Here is a 20,115-nt window from a genome sequence, read left to right on the forward strand (position 1 = left end):
ACCATCGCCTCGCCACCCCAAATTGGTCTAGAGCAAGAGAGGGGGGAACGAGGGGAAGGTTAGATAAAGAAAGAGAGAAAGAGGGAGACAAGAAAGAGGAGGAGGAGGATGTGATATCAAAGTTCATCCGAATCCTTTGCAGAGAAATAATTGCAGATGCTGAGCCTTGACACACAAGGAAATCTCACATGAAATACACACCAGCAATTTCACCACAGGCAATTATGATCAACAGTTTATTTTTTATTTTTTGCATTCCTTTAATCATTGAACTCCTCCATACTGGCCACACACCCAGGTGTGTCATTAACATATTTAGCACCACGTAAAGCATTCATTAGTAAACTAGTTATATACCACATAGCAATACCTACAATAGTGGTCGCCACTCAAACACTGCGCCTTAATTGGGTACCAGGTGCGTCATCCACTTGAAATAATATACTTGCTTTTGGGCAGTTGTGGATTTACCTTTTATTTTATTTTTTAAACATCTTTCAGTATTTTAAAATCTTTATTTTTCCTTTTTTTTTTAAATCCCTCGTTTTTCATGGAAAATGCTTTTTTTGGAGGTTTTGTCAGTTTACTCTGTATTTTCCTTCATTTGTAGTCTCAGTGGTTGGTGCGCCATCGTTTTTGTTGGCATAAAAACACCACTATATGCACACATGCACGTGCACACACAGATGAAAAGCATGTCTTCTTTCTTTCCATCCATCCATAATTACAGCTCAGCCCTTAATGATCCACAGGGGGAAGCTCCTAATTGTACAGCAAGCTGTGGGCTTTCGACCTTTCAATGTGTGTATTTGTGTGTGTATATGTTTGTATGTGCACACGCACACTTTTTGTTAGATGTGTGACAAAGATCAAGCAGGTACAAAACAAGAGCTCAAACGACTAGTTGTCCTTTAAGCTGCGACATAACAAAAAAAAGAAAAGAAAAGTTGTCTCTCTTGGTTCTCTTCCAATCATCCGCTTCGGCTTTTTTCTTTCTTCTCATCATCGCTGCCTGTATCAGTAATGACGAGTGGGTGTAGTTTCTGTCATAGTGGGCTTCCATGCTACAAAGATCCTTCTGATTTTGCAACTGAGCCCCCCAAAAAGCGAGTTGGAGCTTTCCATTAGATTCATAGTGGATAATGGCTTAACACAAGTATTAGAATTAATTGGGTTTCTGAAGAATTAATAAAAACATAAATTACCTTCTTTTGTTAAAGCCCTTTTGGAGTCTTGGGGGGATCTTTTAATTACAATTTGGCTTCATCAGGTGTTTCTGGGATGGAATGAATGCTCTTGATGAAGATTCTGCCGCAGGTTGGTAATTAGATACACTATATTAGATGAGAGATGAAATAATGTCATATCATGACCAAAATTCTCTTGAGTATTTCTATATCACGATATGATAACAATAAAAGCAACAACAAACTATTTAAGAGGCACACTCTAAAAACATTGCAATTTAATTAGAATTCAAAAAATAAATACAATTTGCAGCTCTATATTCTTCTTCTTTTTTATTTATTTTTTATTGTGTCATAAGGAAAATTAGGCCATTTAATGTTTCTTCAAGACAGCTTTTGCCCGATGTAGCAAAGCGGCCCCAGAAAATACCGGAGCCCCCATCATTTTTCACAGTAGGCACAGTGTTCTTTTCTACAACATAACATAAAGCTGATGTGCCTTGCCAAAAAGTTCAATTTTTCCCCTCTAGTTTTCTCCCAGAAGCTTTGTGGCTTGTCAGCATTCAGTTTAGCATTTTTTAAACTTATTAAACTAAAGTTGTGTCCCATGGAGCCCACTTTAGCTCAAATGACGGATGGTCTCTCTCTTTGTCTCTCTCTCATTCTCTCTCTGTCTCTTTCTCTCTCTCTCTCTCTCTCTCTCTCTCTCTCTGAAACAATCAATAAAATTATATCATGTATAACATTAAATAACATTAATCATTGGATGCATTACAACTGTAAACCCTTTGTCTCTTTATTAAATATATTTGATTCATAATCAAAGAAAAAAAAATTGGATCTCTGGCAGCACTGCTGTGAAAGCTCATCTTATCATGCTCTCCGTTAATATTACAACCCAATGTTGTACTGTATTGCCGGTAGAACGTACAGTATTAACAAGCCGTTATTGTACTGGGACTTCCCTTAAGGAATGTGCATGATCGAGAATGAGCAACAGGGCTCTAAGCCTCTGACTTACTGGAACAAGCTCTTCTCTGTGTATTTTATTCTTTATTATTTTTTAGAAGGGGGAAAGGTTGGTAGATATGAGATATTACCTGAATTGTCAAGTGACTGTCGCATGAAAAATCCCACCCTACCCTTCAGTTAATGATGAACATGACGCAACCACGAATGGCCCATTACTCACAATAAATGATTACATTAATTATTTGTAGTATTGTCGTTTCAAAGTGCAGCTTGTAATGAAAGAAGCGGAGAACGGCTACTGGAGATATTTTCAAACGAGACACACAGGTCACATGCTCAGTAATGTGAGCAGTACGATATCATCCCACTTACCACATCCTCTGTCTCCATCCCAAAACTGCCGAGTCATCACTAAGTCGGGCATGGATTTCAAGATAATATCCACATGGCGGCTTCAAAGGTCATTGCAGGATCACAGAATGGGTCATTCTGTCATAAATTCGACACAAAAACCAACATGAAATTATTCTAAATGCTTGAATAATATGTTGTGATGTCGTGATTTCTGGGTTTAATTATTTCCCTGACCACACTTGTAACAGAAAACACTTGAGATTAAATATATGCAAAAAAATATGAGGTCCCACGGTTAGACCAGTAAAACCCAAGATGTGAAAATTAAAACAAGAACAACAAAATAGGATGCCTACAAGTGATAAAAAGATAAGGGAGATGCTTGTTCATGGTTTGAACGTCTGCTATGATGCGAATGCTGATCCTCCAATTTACAGGGGGCTGAGGAGCATAATCTTCTTCTTTCTTCATTCTTTCTTTTGCACCAGTCCACCAAATGTTTACCTCCTCTCTAGATCATCTTTGTTCGTTATCGTGTCTCGTTATCGCTGTGTCATTCGCAAACTTCCCTATCTGACAGCTCAGGAATTTCACAAAGCAGTCATTGTGAACAAGAGGGGGCTCGGGACACAGCCCTGGGGCTGAACCACCGCAGAGGGTAGGAGGAGACGGTGTTGTGGAACCTGACAGTTAGTCAGGAAGTCCAGGATGGCGACATGCTCGTGAAAACTTGAAGGCGTGCCTGTCAATTCATGTGGTTCTAATCACCGATCACCATGTTCTGCCTTTAATGACAGTCATTAATTTTCGAACTGAAGATTTTTGTGGTAAAATTGTTTTACCAGGACGCTATACGCTAGTAGTTGATGCAATGCACCATGCTGAAAGGGGTTACCGCAATTCTGTTTGTCTTTGTGTTGCATGAGACTGGCAAAATGAGAATAATATCAGAATCAGGTTCCATAATGCTGCAGTGCAATAAGTTGTACACAACTGCAAACTACAACTACAAAAATAAACATAATGTTACATTCATATTTCACTTCAGTTTTTTTCCATGTAACCCGAGGCACAGACTTTTGTATAAGATCTCATTAGAATGTGTGGGTATAAAAATGAAGGAAAGCAGTGTTTTATCAACACTATGGCAGGTGTCCATCCATCCATCCAGATCACATCATATTATTACATATTCCCCTGAATTTTATTTTTGAATGTATTGTTATATTCTAATTGAATATATTTGAAATCAGATACTAAGAAGAAAGCAAAAAAAAAAGAAGGTAATATCTGTCAATAGTTCAACATTTGCAACACATTTTCCGCTTAAATGAAAAGAACAAATCAATTTAGAAAGAAACCTGAAGTAAACTCAACTGTATTTGCTTTAGTGGGCCACATAAAATGATGTTTTGGGCTGGATCTGGCATGCCCTGACTTTGAACTCCTTCTAAAGACAGCACAACATGCCAAATGTTAGGATAAGTGAAGATTTTAAACTGTACTTTACAAGCCCTGCTATTGGCTGGTGACCAGTCTGGAGTGGACCTTGCCGAAGGCTTAGATTCAAACTCACCTGTGATAAACTCCAGTCCACTTGCGACACTAATTAGGACACTATGGAAAATAGATGGATGGTTGAATTATACAAAAATAATTTTTTAATGTACAATATAAGTCTAAAACCGACTAATATAACTGTAATGGCTTCCATGGGTCCAATGCTGCCACTTTCAGGCAACATCGTGAGGCGCGCCTGGCCATGCGCTGTAACACAATTATGCCGCTAGGGGACGCTCTTCTCTCTCTGTCTCTCTATGGCGCTTTCTCTCTTGCGTTTCTCTGTCTGGATTACTGGATGTCTGAGTCCAACAGCCTCACTCTCATTCATGTTGTCTGCTGCTCTCCTGTGCGCAGGAAGCCGCGGAGCTGAGCTTTCGGACCGGTTCTGATTCTGTTGCCGCCTGACACCTCGGCCGGGAATTTAAATGACTGCACCTCTGTTGCCCCCGTGACACCTTTGAAAGAGTTTTTTGTTAAGGCAGAAATTACATTAAGGACTGACTGTTTGAACCGGTAAGTACTAAACTTTTTTTTTCCGTGCTTGTTCCATCCACGCCATGCATCTAAGTGCACAGCAGTCATTCAGAATTCTCTGCACCTTTTCTCATTGTTGTGTTTCACTCACGTTGTTCGTTTTACACAAATGGACCGGGTCTGTGGACGAGCCTTTCCTCCTTCCCATTCTACGCATCAAAATGTGTTCGTTTGTGCGCACATGACGACGCAAACGGTTGTGCAAATGGACCGACCACAGTCCTTTTCCTTGCTCGCGTGGTTCCGTTCAAGTTCTTTTCAGGCGGGAGTTGGCTTCAACACACCCGTGCAAAGCCTGCGTGGTTCCGTCTCCGCTCTTGTGTGGCCCATTTCACAACGTTGCGCTATTATCAATATAAGAATGTGGTACCACTCCTAAAACCATTTCCATAAAGCTTTCACTCCGCGCTGCAAAGTCTCACCTCTCCACATCCACCCACTGGCCACAGCATTAGGTACACCTGCACTGTCATATGTCATCCTATACAAGCGCGGCATTAAAAAAATAATGCTTATACTTAAATAATAATGCTCATTTTTGATTGACAATAAACGATTTAACAACCTAATTTGGTGTTAATAGTAGTCTCATCTCACAAGGTAGCCAGAATACTAAAAACACAACTGAGTGTGATGCAGTGCAGATACTTTAACTGCGAGATACGTTTAAAAGGGTTCTTTAGCTCACAGGTGTCAAACTGGACCAAATATGTCCTGCCAGGTCAATTTACATGGCCCCCGAATTGCGAAATCTTGACACAATTTGTCCTTGACTTTAAACGTTGTTACTTACCATGAAAAATGGAATGATAAAAACGCAGGGCAGGGGCAGTTATGTAATACGAGGGGGTGATTATTACGGGTCTTGATTTCTAGTTCTCGGTTGTTGTCAGCAAACAAACACACCACAGCTCAACTTCTGCATAGCGGATGTCATGGCTGTTTCATTTTAAATGTCATCAAATCTGTCCTTGGTCACAAAAAGATGAGCAGAGTGATGATATGAAAATGTGAACCGAAGCTTAAAACCAAGGTTGAACCAAGTGTTAGTGTGCTGTTAGTGCACCCTGAGGGAAATTCTAAAGCGGTAGCTCGTGATGAAGCTCGTTCCCTTAGATCGAGCTGGGGTACCTAATGTTATGGCTGTTGGGCGTATGCAAAGCAACTAAATATACAGTAAGTGTTGCCATCACATAGTGTCACATTATGACAGTTTGTGTCACCTGTGTTATATTATAATTTTTTTTAAACAACTGTCAACATGAAGGCGAGGCAAGCTGGATGTCAAGCCTGCCTAAAGGTAACGTGCGTGCGTGTGTGTGCTTCCGAAGTTCATCTAATTCTTTCTCGGCTTGTGGCTCAGTGAACTCGTGAGGATGTGCCATCTCGCATACGAGTACAAACGTTTGCGACTGTACACTGAACGCCACCTTGACACGCGAAGTAAAGTGTTGCATCGTGACATCACGATGCTGATACTCCGTTGTTATACTCGCAGTAGTGAGCTCCAAGTGAGTCAGGATCTGACTCTGACGTTGCGTCTGCTTCTGGCAGCCTGTAACCTAATTACCTAATTTAGTCCCGCAGTCTTTATTATTAATTTGATCCCACTCCTTTCTAGTACAAGTAGTCTGTGTGTTTGGCGCCTTCACAGTTCAGTCTTGAGTTTAAAAAAAAGGGTGATTTGAGGACACAGTCTGTGGTCCCTAAATCACAAAATCAAAGTCCTATGCTTTGGAGATGCCTAATTAATGTGTTTTTGGAGCCTTTTCATGTGAGAATTTTGTAGGATTTTGTACCCAAAAAAACCCCACACACACAGCAATAGCATGTTAAATAGTACGTTTTTATAACTTATTTTTGGCTTACCCCCCAAAAACTATATTGTTTAGTCATCATTACACATGTGCCTGACTGGATATGGACAAATAGATCATTTTTCAGGGGCTATAAAAATCTCTGAATGTACTTTCATTGGCGGAGTTTATTTCAGTTTGGCTGCAGCTAGACTTTCCATAGCTAACGTGACGTCATGTTGTTCAGCTTTCGAACAAAAGGTAGTTATGACTGAATCACTTCCTTGACAGCACGTTATAAACAACAACTACTTGGTTTTGTGCCATTAACTCATTCACTGCCATTGACAGCTATAGATGTAAAACATTAATTTGAACTATTTCTATTAGTTTTAAAAATGTCCCACTTTTGTTAACAAGAATATAAAAACCTATAATTTTTTTATTGTACATTTTGAACAGATATAAAATTTGTAATTAATCATGACTTAACTATTGAAGTCATGCGATTAATTACAATAAAGAATTTTTAATCACCTGATGCGATAAAAAAAAGAAAAGAAAAGATTATTAAAAATTAGGGGCGATTACATCTTTTAATTGTAATTAATTGCATGACTTCACTAGTTAACTCGCGAATAATCACAAATTTTACATCTGTTCTAAATGTACAATAATTTTTTTCTCTCGGTTTTTATTCTCTTATTAACGAAAGTGATTAAAAAAAAACCTAATAGAAATAGTATAAATGAATTTTTGACGTCTATAGCCATCAATGGCAGTGAATGAGTTAATGTTCATCGCTATGATGTTTATTGCCAGTTGTCTTTACAAAGTGTATTTTGGACTACCGTCAACATTCAGTTTCTCTGACAATGACTGAACAAGCACAAAGTCTAATGTTGGCTCTTCACCACCTCGCCTAGCAGAAGCCTGCCTTGTTTAGACCAAAGCACCAACTGCTTCAGCTTTGGTGTGTCTGCTGAAGGAGGAAGGGGGTCGGCGCTCTCGGCTGACAGTCGACCGACCACGCACCCCGCGGTCTTGTGTGTGCAGAGCAGCTTCAGACTTGAAGTGCCCGCAGTGTGTTGGATGGCAATGTCGCACCGTGATAAAGCCGCGCTGGCGTGTGCTCCTTGCATCACGTCGCAGGATGTCAGAGATGGTCCGTTTTCAGATTTGACATTTAAATGCGGTTTTGGGCGGCCGCTGTGGCAGCTTGCTCACCGCGCTCTTCTGCTTTTGAGCTCAGATATAAACCAACATAGCATTACAAAACGCCAGTTAAGGTGCAAATGAGAACAAGATGTTAGAAAGACACTGTTAAATTGAAACTTTTATCTGAGTTGGCCGATACATCCTGTTTAAATGCAGGGTGAGGAGTTTGCGAGTGGGGTAGGTTGTCCTTTTGATTTAGATGTCAGTGGTGGTGTGAAGTTGAGGCAATCACTGCAGATCTTTGGGCCTGATTATGTTTTCAACTAAAAACAAAGTAAACGTGTACATGTAACCAACAACAGAAGTTGAAGATATGTTACATTGAATAATTTAACTTCTTCAAGAGGTTTCATATTAGGAAGTGTTGTCTATCTGACACTGCAGTAACTCCATAATAATTTTTCCAGACCGATACCAGTACAAGTTCTCGACTTAGTCACTGCTATTGATACTAAGTACCGATACCACTAGTACTTTTGATGCATACAATTTACCAAAGTTTCAGTAAAATATTCCTGTTCTTTACTTCGTTGTCATGTTAACATGGTTGTGTATGCTAAATGTAAAAAGATGAACTTGAAATTAAGTTCCAAGTACGATCTGGCCAATGCCACAAAAGAATGCATGAAAATCGCATACAAATTCAGCTTGTCTTCAAATAAGTGAAGTTCCCACGAGTTGCATGAAATCTTGCTTGCGGTTCAAGTTTTCTTTGCGGTTCATGCAAGTTGCGGCAGATGAAAATATCCAAATTGAATGAAACATACAAATCACATGCTATCTGTTTTTTCCCCCCCATTTCTGCACAAAGGTAGAAATCAGAAAACATTTGTTTTTTTTCTGGCTTGTTTTGAAAAATAAATACATGTAAATAAAGAACTTTTGTAAGTCTTATGTGGCCCAAAAATCCTGTAAGTGGTGGAAGAGAACCATGTACAGTTTACGTTGTCATCTACATCTTTTTTATTTATTTTTATTTTTATTTTTATTTTTTCTTCTTCTTCTTTTTTTTTCTTTTTTCTTTTTTCTTTTTATTTTTCTTTTTTTCTTTTTTCTTTTATTTATTTATTATTATTTTTTTTCATGTCATCTACATCTTATGGTATCACATGTACTTTAATTCCTGCTTCCCGAGTCTTTTTATTGACTTTTCCCTCGTGACAGTACCTACAAATCCCTACTTTATTGTGAAATAAACAGGAAGCAAGGGTGAGAATAAAATGAAGTAGCAAGAGAGCGTAAAGGAGCTTTTTAAGTTCCTGCCATCATTTTGCTGAAAGGTCGAGCACATCAAACAGAGCGGCCAGATTGAAATAGTTCCTCCTGTAAGAGAAGACGGTGTGCTCTGATGTGACGGCTAAGTGCAAGACCCTTTTACTCACTTCCTAAACACAAACACTTCCCAAGATGAAACCAGCAACTTGTAGGGGAACGTTTGGAGGTTAACACCTTCTGTGTAGTCAGATAAATGGCGCGTAAACTGGATGCTGCGTCTCCTGTCCTTGTGTGTGAGAGTGTTTGGATAATTCCGCCGTTGTTTAGTCAGCAATTAAAATAATTTTAGCATTTTTTTTTTCATCTGCAGAGCATACAGTTTGTGCTGTGTAGTCCCAAAGGACCAATTTAGGCCTTATGCTCCATGCAGTCTGAACAGTTGAGGCAGCAGAATAATCAGCACAGGGCCTGTGCATGTGTGTGTGTGTGTGTGTGTGTGTGTGTGTGTGTGTGTGTGTGTAAATGCTTGCGTAGACAACAGTATAGTGTACCAGTGGTCCACAACCTTTTTTTTCCTGGTAGTACAGATTTGATTTTTTCTTGGACAGGAAACCGTTTGTTGACGACAGTGGGAAAAGGTGGTGGGCAGGTTGGCCCGCTGTAAATTGGTGGTTGGGGACCATTGCAATATACAATAAAAGTTTTCATTATATTTACTGCAGTGCTGTGATATTGGTCCTTAACATTTCTAGGAAACAAGCACGCACACACACTTGGCCATCCCATTCTGCTTTTTCTCTACAAAGATAATAATGTTAATTTTTATTGACACCAACGTGTGAACAATTTCATCCATCCGGTTATGGTTTTTGCTTTTTTTTTTATTATATATATATTTTAAACTATATTGCAGGAGAACTGGGTCTTGTTTGTAGCAGTCGTAATGGTGTGGCTGTTACATATTTATTGTACTTTTCTCTAGCTAGGCAACAATCCTATACTGCAAAAAGTTAAGAAAAAAATATGGTAAAATAAGAAAATTGTTACTTCAAATAATCAAAATTATCTGTCAACAGAACAAGAACATTTTACTTAAATTTACCTGTAAGATTTTGAAAAATAAGAAAATAATACTAGGCCTATATCAACTACAGCGGTTTTGAAATTAGTTAAAAAAAAAAAACTAAAAGCAAGTAAAGTTGACTTTTTCAAGCTGTACATAAGTATTTTTTTTACGCTACGATAACTTAGCCTGAGTGTCAAGCAAGGAGATAACAGGTCCCATTTTTATTGTCTTTGGTATGACCCAGCTAGGGATTAAACTCACAACCTCCAAGTCTGAGGGTAGGTATAGGCACCCTATCACTAGATCACTTAGCTGGTACTGAAACAAGGAAAAAGGATCTTAGTAAATATAACGAAACAAACCACTTAAGCTATATTGCACTTTTGTCTGATTGTTTTCATACTTGTATTTTCCCCATTTATCTTATTACTACATTATGCAAAATCTTAAAATAAGAAAATTCAACTTAAGAAACCCCAGTTCATGGCCTTTGATGTGGAAAATGCTTGTTTTAAGCCTCACAGTGCTTAAAACAGGCTGTTAACACTCAATGTCAACACAGCTTGATCAAATAAGATAGTTAAGTAATAAGTATCTTAAAATAAGCACAATGATCTTGTCTGACAATTTCATTTAAAGTAAAATAACTTGTCCAAGCAAAATAAGCACATTTAGGTTAAAACATTTTTTTTTTTTATATCTTACTTAAGATTTCAGTTTTTGCCTTGTACTCATATTAACTTGAGTTTAGGTAGATATTTTAGAGATCCTGAAGGAAATTCTGTAATGTTTAATGACATCTGATCCAAGATAAGGTCACAAGGGCTTATTTATCCATGTCAGAGCAAGAACCCGACTTATTTTCAAGGATAACTGATCCAGGATATTTGCGGTAGCTGAGGTCATACAGTAAACGTTTTTGTTGGAGGCTCTAGAGGTGTCAGTTTTCAACACATACTTCATCTTAATTTCACAGCTCCTTTTTTTCTGGGAAGAAGAGAACCGCACTCCGAATCCCTTTACGATGCATAAATGAATATTTACTTCTTGTTGACCTCTCCACAAAAATACCATGACAGGATTACATTTCACTTAGCATTACATACTGTATGTTTATTCTGTATTTCAAACAAATACGGGTTTAAAAAAACCACACACTTATAACTTGATAATTTTTGGTAGCATGTTCAACAGTAACGCACCCGCATGACATATGGAATTTTTTTTCAAGCACAGCAGTTCAAATAAGTGACTGGAGAAGGCATCAGTTCGTCAAAGGAGCGACGTTCTTGAGGAAAACAAATGAGGCGAGAGATGAGGAAAAATGTGAGAAAGTGAAGGAAATGAGGTAGAGGGTGAAAAAAAAGCATCCGTAAGCAGTGAGGCAAAGATGAGTGCGCTAAGAGGAGTAGATGGCAGCAGTGACAGTGAGTTTTGTTGAGTTAGTACTGCACAAACCCGTTCCTGTTCCTGTTTCTGTTGTGATAGGGAGCTCTCGAAATTCAGATGAAAAAGGATGAGGTGGAAGTGCATGCGTGATGACATCAAGCGAGTCAACACTTAGAGCAGGGGTCTGCAACCTGTGGCCCTGGAGACACATGTGGCTCTTTAGTTCCTCTTCTGTGGCTTCCTCTGAATCTCTAAAAAAAATTGATTTATTTCTTCAAATATTTTTATGAAAAATTTTCTTTGAATTTAGATTAAAAACAATTTCGATTAAAAAAATGAAAAAAACATTTTTTTTATGTCAGAGGTCAAATGTGTAAAAAGAGAGTCAAAATGAAGATGAAAAAGTTTGAAAAAAGTTTGAAAAAATACCTAAAAAAGTCCAAAAACATAAAATTGCAAAAAAGTCGTAACATTTATTTTAAAAATGGCAGAAAAGAAAACATTCCAAAAGTAACTATAAAATGTCCAAAAACAATCCCCCAAATTATCTTAAAATGTCAGAAAATTGATACCAAAGAAGAAAAAAGAAAAAAAAAAAAAGACATAAAATGTCCAAATGAGGAAAAAAAAGAAGCAGAAAATTACCACATGTGCATCACAAAAATTACCATAAAATGTCAGAAAATTGATACCAAAGAAGATTTTTTTTTCAAAAATAGACATAAAATGTCCAAATAAGGAAAAAGAGAGGCAGACAATTACCACATGTGCATGATATTGCCAAAAATGTAAAACAATTTGACACAAAGGTAGAAAAGTCTAAAAATGTATGAAAAATGAAGTCTGATAAATAACAAAATAATAATAATTCATAAACAAAAGGTTTATTTATGCGTGGGAGTCAAAACCATGCTAATTGCGAAGAACCACTATAACATCAGCAATACTCAATTATAACCCAAAACAGCCTTTGTTAACACCAGCAGAGCAAGCATGAGTTGTGTTCCTTGTGCTGCGAGCCGACAGAAGCTCACTTTGCAGTCCATGTTGTGTTTTAAACATCTGCGAAAAGCCTCCTGGCACGGGTCCACTTGGCTCAGTGTTGAGGATGAAATAAATGAAGGTATCATAACTGCTGAGTCAGAGAGAACAGTGACCCTCCCTCTGATCATCGCGCACACAAATTGAGGCTCGCCTCATTTTGTTGAGTGCTCTGTCAAACGTGTGTGTGCGTGCGTGTGTGTGTGGGTGAGCGAGTGAAAGAAAGAGAGGTGACTGTAAGGTTGTGTCTGACTTTGAGGAAGAGGATTAGCGAACCGTGGGGTGCATCCTCTCATCGCTCATGAAAAGTGGAGCGTGTGGGTTCAGTGTATTGCGCAAGGACACACAAGAAGGTGTATGCTCTCATACTCCCTGAAGTAGCTGACTTCAGCATACAGTTTGCGTTCTTTTTGCATTTGTTTTGGACTTTTACTGTGTGGTCAGAGATGGGAATGACTCAGGAACTGATTTAGTCATTGAAACATCTTGAAAAAAACAAATAGTTATACACAAGTAATCCTTCTTCAGCACTCCTATATAACAGCTGAGCGGCACTTTGGATGCCTGTTTAGCATGGCTACCTCGCAAGGTTATTTCAGTTAACAAAAACTAACGAAATAAAGGAAACTCAGACAACATTGTTAACAAAATGAAAAACAAACAAACATTGTTTTTTTAAGAAACACAAACTGAAATTACATTTTACGTTTACAAAACTAACGAAAACTAGCTATAATTAATATATATATATATATATAATATATATATATATATATATATATATATATATATAATATATATATATATATATATATATATATATAATATATTATATATATATATTATATATATTATATATATATACATATATATATATATATGTATATATATATATATGTATATATATATATATATATGTATATATATATATGTATATATTATAATATAATATATTGGACGTGTGTCTTTATCCTCAAAAGTTCCTGCTCCTGTTCCTCTCTTTTTGTAATATGTGCAATTCTGTCACCTTCAAATTCCCCAACATGCCATGTGAAAGCAAGGATAAAGTGAAGGATATGGATGATGGAGCACATAAGCGGTGTGCTGTTGATAGTAAATGCTTCCATTCTCACCCCCGAAGCAAAGTGGAACAGTGCAGGGTCAGAAAAATGATGAAACGTATTCAATGCACCTTGAGGTTTTCGGCTTGAAAGTATTGCGACTTGGACGTTGAAATTGGCCCATGTATCACTAACTTTACAAGCTGGTGACGCATGGGGGACCATTGTGAGGTGACACGGACATGGCGCTTGCAAATGGATCAAAAATTGGAGTGAATGTGAGTTTTGTAGAAGTAGCAACAAAAGCTTTTTTTTTTCCTTCTTAGTGCGACGAATGCATTCACTAAAGTCTGCCTAATGGGGCTTTCTGTGATTTTCTTTCTTTTTTCCTGTTCCTGTCCCTATTTGTCTTTCTTCCTCCTTTCTTCATGCTTACGTAATTAAGAGCTATTATTTTGTGTGGGATTTCCTCTCCTGTCTCGTTGTTCTCTGTCTAGCTCTCTCAGTTGTATTTTTCCTTTACTCTATATATCCAAAAGAATGAGAGCAATACGGGTTTGTTATTATAATTTTTTATATTTTTACTTTAGTTTTATTGGTCCCACTCTTGCTTCTTAGTTGAGCTCATAAGGAGTCAATACAAAGGAAATTTGTTATATCGCTATGTCTTAGTAACACACAATGGGCCTCCACAGGATTTGAGTTTGCACGGTGCCAGATTATTGTTCCAGATCAAAACAAGAACCCAGTCGATTTTGAATACTGTACTGAGGCTCGACTTGTATAATATTGCTCTACTAATCATTTACAACAGTTTGAAAACATTTTTAATTGAATAAAAATCCTTTTGATTTTGAAGTATAATGGAAACATTTGTATAAAATGAATGACAATTTTCTATTCTTCTAATTTCTAAAGTCTAGTTCCTGATTGTAAAACAGCCATAAGATGGCGGCCGATACTGGTACCGGTCACTGTCACGAGTACCAATGCCCTGAAATAAGGCCTACTATTGGCCCGATATTGATACCTGGTACCGGTACCATCCCATCCCTAATCATGGTATTAAAATGACAGCTCTAAAATGACATTTTTTGAATTGTAGTAAAATAAAAACTGCATTTTCCCAATTGAACACAGCCAATTTTATTTTAGACAAATGTATACCATGCTACGTTTATATAGATAAATAGATAAATGTGTGTTAACATTCTTCTGTTTACATTTTTTTGATTAGGTCACTGTGTGACTGATACATCTCAGACTACTATAACATCCTGTGTTTATTTGTAAGTGCGGGCGTTTGTGTGTGTGTGTGTGCAGAGCAGCATGCTGATGTGTGTATGTAACCTAGTGAAATTGTTGATGTGACTCTCGAACGTGTTTGAGTCAGCGTGTTTGTGTGTGTAGCCATTGGGGCCACTGGTTTGCTTTTAAGCACATTCTTTCTTCCAATGAAATAGTGGAAAGGGAATTGTTTCAATGCATTTCATTTTTCCTAGTGGACATGAGTGGCTCCGGCAGGAGTTCAAGGCATGTTTTTCTTTCAGTAGTGAAGATATACTGTGGAATATCCAAAATTCCATTTATTTATATAGTTAAAATGGTCACTTTTACTGCCATGTGAGCAGTCTGGGCTTGGTTCTGGTGTAAATATAAGTGGGAACGGTCCATTATAATGAAAAAAATGTCTGTATTTGGCCATGACGCCACATTTCCTTAGTGGAGACCTGCAAAAAGATGAATAGAAAGCCAGTAGTTGGCACTTTCTTCCCAACAATAGCACAGTGGTACCTGAATTAGGCATGGGCTGATATTAGATCACAGTATCATGGTATTAACATAAAAATAAGACCCTTTTAAAAATATTTCTGTAAATAAAAACAGCATTTTTCCATTGAAAACAATTTCATTTATTTGTTATGTTAAATTAAAAAAATTAAAATAATACCTGCTGGCACTATATATATATATATATATATATAGTTTTAAAAACAATGCACATTAATGAGAACAAAAAGGCATCCGTGTTTGTAGTATCTCATCTTGCTCCCTCCCTCCTCTCCTCCGTTATGCTCTGAGAAGGAGGAAAAAAAGTTACTGGAGGCTTTTAACTTAAAAAACAAAAAGGCAGCTTGTTGACTCAAGCCAATCATATATGCTCTGCGTAGACGTCCCCTCAAAAAAAGAACAGATTTCCTGAAAGCTTGATGTTTTTATTTGTATATATATTTTTAAACTGTTAATGTGATAGTTTTAATGTTACCACATTGAAAAGGGGCGGGGGTTAAAATTATGAGGACATGGTTTTAATATGATAAGAATGACGTAGAGATATTTTGATACGTTAAGAAAAAAAAAAGAAAATGTCAGTATTCGCCCTCAAACCTAAACCAGCCCCTCTGTCTGCTATGTTGCCATCTGGTAATATCATTTTTTATTTGATTGAACGAACCCAACAAGAGAGCGTTCAGTCTCTAAACTGTAGTTCCTTCCCAGCAATAGACACAGATGACACCCAAAGTAGTGTTGTTGAGGTTTTCGAATATTTAATTGTTTGTCAGACATATGCTGAAGTCGAACTTCAGTCTAGTGCACTCAGAAATCCTCTTTTTAAAGCAGATATGTATTTATTCCTGTGACATTGTGACTAAAGCTATGTAAATTACACCTTTAGTTGGTGTGAAAATTTTGATGTCAATACAGTAAATTAACTTTACTTTTTGCGGCGGTGAGGGAGTTCTGTAGAAGAGGTTTGAATGCAGGAAATGTTAGCACATGATGCACATCTACCATGACCTACACATCAAACACGTTGTCATGCATGTCAACATGTGTACCTTTTAAACCTGGGGATGCGTACTCTGCATGAACGTGACACATGCAATTGTGTACGTGAGTGACCTATAACCACCGTGGGGGAGGCGAGCAGGCAGTTTCAGGGGATTACTGATGTGATTCTGTCGGCATGCTGATGCTCAGAAGTGTGACAGGAAACGTTGCGTTGGAGGAAGATGCAGAGTTGACTGTGCAGCTACGATGGCAATGCAGACATGTGAAAGTGATGAAGTGCCATTCATTCTGCTATTTAAGAGTGACTTATTGGCTGGTGTGGCTGTAACTTTTTTGCATGAAACATCATCTGGGATGTTGTGACACTGACGTTTTATGCTCTGCGTATAAAGAAAAAATAAACCAAATGTAGGCCTACTGCTTGTTTTTATCAAGCCTTGGGTGTCAAATTTTTAGCGACAGGAACATTTGTATTCCAATCTCCCTGACAGAAACACTGCCTGTAGTGTGAGATTTTATCTTTTCATCTCAACATCTTATGAACCAAAAGAAGGTGCAATTTGTATATGCAGCCTTTTTCTACGTCTAAATCAGTGGTTCTCAACTGTCGTCACCCTCTGACGCGCATCTTCCGAATGTTGCAGTCACGACCCATTTTATAGAGATTAAGAACGATAACACTTTTTTTTTTCCTTTGGAAAAGCGTCTGAAAATACATGTGCGGTATCTTACATTTTTAAACACAGTTTCAACTGAGTTTGGCAGACTACCAAAAGCATTTTGCTATATGACATGGTAGCTAGCAATATTAGCCAAAGTGAGTAGAGCACAAGTGAGTAACATTTCCTGACACTTACTCAATATTTTACATTCTAGTTGGGAACTTTGGTACGCCTCAGTACTGCTTTGAAGAAAAAAACCCGGAATACAAATATATGTAATTTTTTACTAGCTGTCCACGACCCACCCAGAATTGGTCCGCAACCCGACCCACCAGGTGAGAATCACTGGTAACAATCATACAATGAAAATTATCCATCCAAACATGCATCCATCCATCCTGTATACATTGTTTCCTGTTCAGGGTCACGGGTGCCCTGGAGCCTATCCTAGATGACTTCAGGCATAAAGTAGTAGTACATGCACATCCTGGACTGCTGGCCATCCAATTGCAGTGCATACATAGAGACAGGCAACTATTGACACTGTCACTGAGTGGGAACTGAACCCACACTGCCTGCATGGCAGCCAAGCGAGTCGGTCTCATTTTAGAATACAATTTTTTTCCATATGGATTTTAAATGGCCCAAAAGTATGGTTAAAGTAGTCCATAAAGTTTATTTTTATCTAAAAAAAAATGTTTTTACTCACTATAATCTTCCATGTAAGTTACATACCAACAATCTACTCAACAACGTCCAAATGAACAACAGCAGCAAAATGGCAGCAAAGCCAGAGACACAGAGCTAAAAGTCATTTAACTATACATTTAAATTTGACAAAATACTTTAATTTGATGTCATTTATTCTTCTCTACATCAAAAGTGACCTGGTAACAGTCAACCGTGCCGTTGAAATTTCTCAATGTACAAACAAGCTACTTTTGATCCTCACTCATTCCCTTTGGTGTATCTTTTTTGTTTGCTCAAAATGATTCTGTACCAAGCTTTGGTTCCTTCCCGTTTCATTTCTGTTTCAATTTCTCCAGCCAACTAGTCGGGCCTGAATTCATTTAGCACGCATCAACATGGTGACTCCCTGTTGATTGTCTGAGCTAGATTTTCAACACAGACAGCCTGCAGAACTTCCAAACAGTCTTGTTTTTTTCACTCCATTCATTCTTAGCGACCCTGTTTGGGTTCTGGAAATGATTACTGTGCCAGACGGACCAATCAGATAAGGCAGCAGCGACTGCAATGGGTCATGGGCAAGGGTGAGGGGTCGAATTCCTTGCTCCCTGATTAAAACCACTCTTTGCAGTGTTACATGGTAAACTGTCACAGATGTGTGGGAGCGCACAAAACTGAAGGGTTGCATTTGGAGGATGATGTCACAATCACTCATTTACTGTGTTATGACCTTCACAATTGTTCGGCAGAAACTTTAAGACGGGATGTTTTGGCCGATCCTTTTTCTATCAATCGTCCATTTACTGAACCACAGAAAATAGGATATTTTTATTTTTTGAGATCTGAAGATATAACTATAACACCCTGTCAGTAAGTTTTTTTTATAAGATATGTGCCAAAGCAACTGGTGGTGCTAAACCCTCTAACCAAAATTCAATTTTAGCCAATCAGGAGCTAAGTCGGAGATTCATATCGTGCAGTATTCCTCCATTCTGTAACTTGAATATCAAGTTCATAAAACAATAAACATAGGTTTCAATCTTCAAACTGTTGTTTTTCTTATGCGGACAAAAGACTTCTGTTTATTTCTTTAAATAGCAGGGTTTTTTTTTTAAGCTTGATTGCCTCATATGCAGCTGTTGCGCTCTCAATGTCAAAAGTGACCTTGGGCAATTGTAGGCTAAGCCTGAACATTACTGATGCCTATTGATGGCATTCCTCTTTCAATGTTTCTGGCGCTTTCCTTCACATCAGGATCCACAGCTCATTTTTTCCACATTTTGTGGCCAGGGTGGAGCAGATCTAAGGAGCCAGGACAAGGCTGGAGCACGTGCCTCATTCATGTATTGACCGTGTTACATTATACTGTACCAACTTTAGTGCTTATAGGCACAGAAACATTTGTATGTTGATGATGTGTGGACTTTTAAGCTCTGTTTAAAAAAAAAAGGTGCCTGTGGTGAAAAGCTATAAGGGCTTCAGTGACACATTGAAGGGGATTACGTCTGAAACCCAATGAGTATATCAACTCTACTCAAACATCTGGTTCTGTGTGTGGGTGTTGTTTCGAAAGCTTGGCGCTACCCTACTCCACGAGTCCTTTAGGGAAATGAATTGGGCTGATGCTGAGAGGGGCCAGATTAACTGATTTTATCACCACAAATGGAACTTGTTTCCCGAAATTTAGGAGATTTCCTTCTCATTTCACTCACTCGCTCGCTCGACTGCACTCAAACACACACGCACATACACGGCATTAGCATGCAAGAGTGTGATCCTCCCTGTTTACACCCCGTCGCCGTTTAAGGATGCATCTTTTCAGGCATATGTTGCTAAATCAGTGTGTAACATCTGTCATAGGCAATGGAAGTCTCTTTGCTATTTTCTCGTCATGCATAAGCATGAGTCTGTTTCAGGTGGCACTACATCAGTAAGTGACACTGAATAGCCTTCTTCTTAGATCCCTAAGAGAAAGGGTAGTCAGCGAGGAGAAGATACACAACATTGGCAGGTTGGCCTGACTGAACTTCACACTCTAAAAACTGTTGGGTCAAAAGTAACCAAATTATAAAAATTGACCCATCCAATTTATGTGTCAGTTTGACCCAACTTTCTGGGTTGTTTTATACAAAATGACTCAATTTTTTTGACCCAAGTAAAGGATCTGACCAATATTTATGAGTTATTTTATGCTGAAAGACTAATTTCTTGATCCAAAGTTGGGTCAAATCCACCCAAGTAGAGGATCAGTCCATTTTTGACCCATAGTTGGGTTATTTTTGACTCAACTGTTTTAAGAGTGCAAATTAAAAACATTACTTATCCCTCAAAAGGAGATCTGTTACACTTGTCAGAATTCAGGGACGCAATCTCAGATATCCATTTTGGACAGTTGGGACTGTTTAGTTCAAACTGAACATGAAAAAGACAAACTAAATAGAAGTGAAGGTAATAATAAAATATTATATTAAAGGTAGTACCTTGCTTCATTGCAAATGTCGCAAAGGGTAGTTTTGAGTTATTGACAGAAATAGATTTCAAATTTGTGATTCCTCCAAAAATACCATCTTTAAGATT

General features: G+C 37.9%; 1 protein-coding gene across 2 annotated transcripts in view; it reads left to right on the plus strand.

The window, feature by feature from the left end:
- Positions 1-4,384: 4,384 nt before the first annotated feature.
- Positions 4,385-20,115, plus strand: part of LOC147178498 (plexin-A1-like) — a 221,003-nt gene continuing 205,272 nt past the window's right edge. For both annotated transcript variants that reach the window (XM_086067345.1, XM_086067346.1), the window contains exon 1: positions 4,385-4,589. The gene's annotated coding sequence lies outside the window, so the exon portion shown is untranslated. The remainder of the gene's footprint in view (positions 4,590-20,115) is intronic.

The sequence above is a fragment of the Leptonotus elevatus genome, chromosome 2, assembly GCF_054856555.1.
Source record: "Leptonotus elevatus isolate MCC_2025b chromosome 2, RoL_Lele_1.0, whole genome shotgun sequence".
Classification (NCBI taxonomy): Eukaryota; Metazoa; Chordata; class Actinopteri; order Syngnathiformes; family Syngnathidae; genus Leptonotus; species Leptonotus elevatus.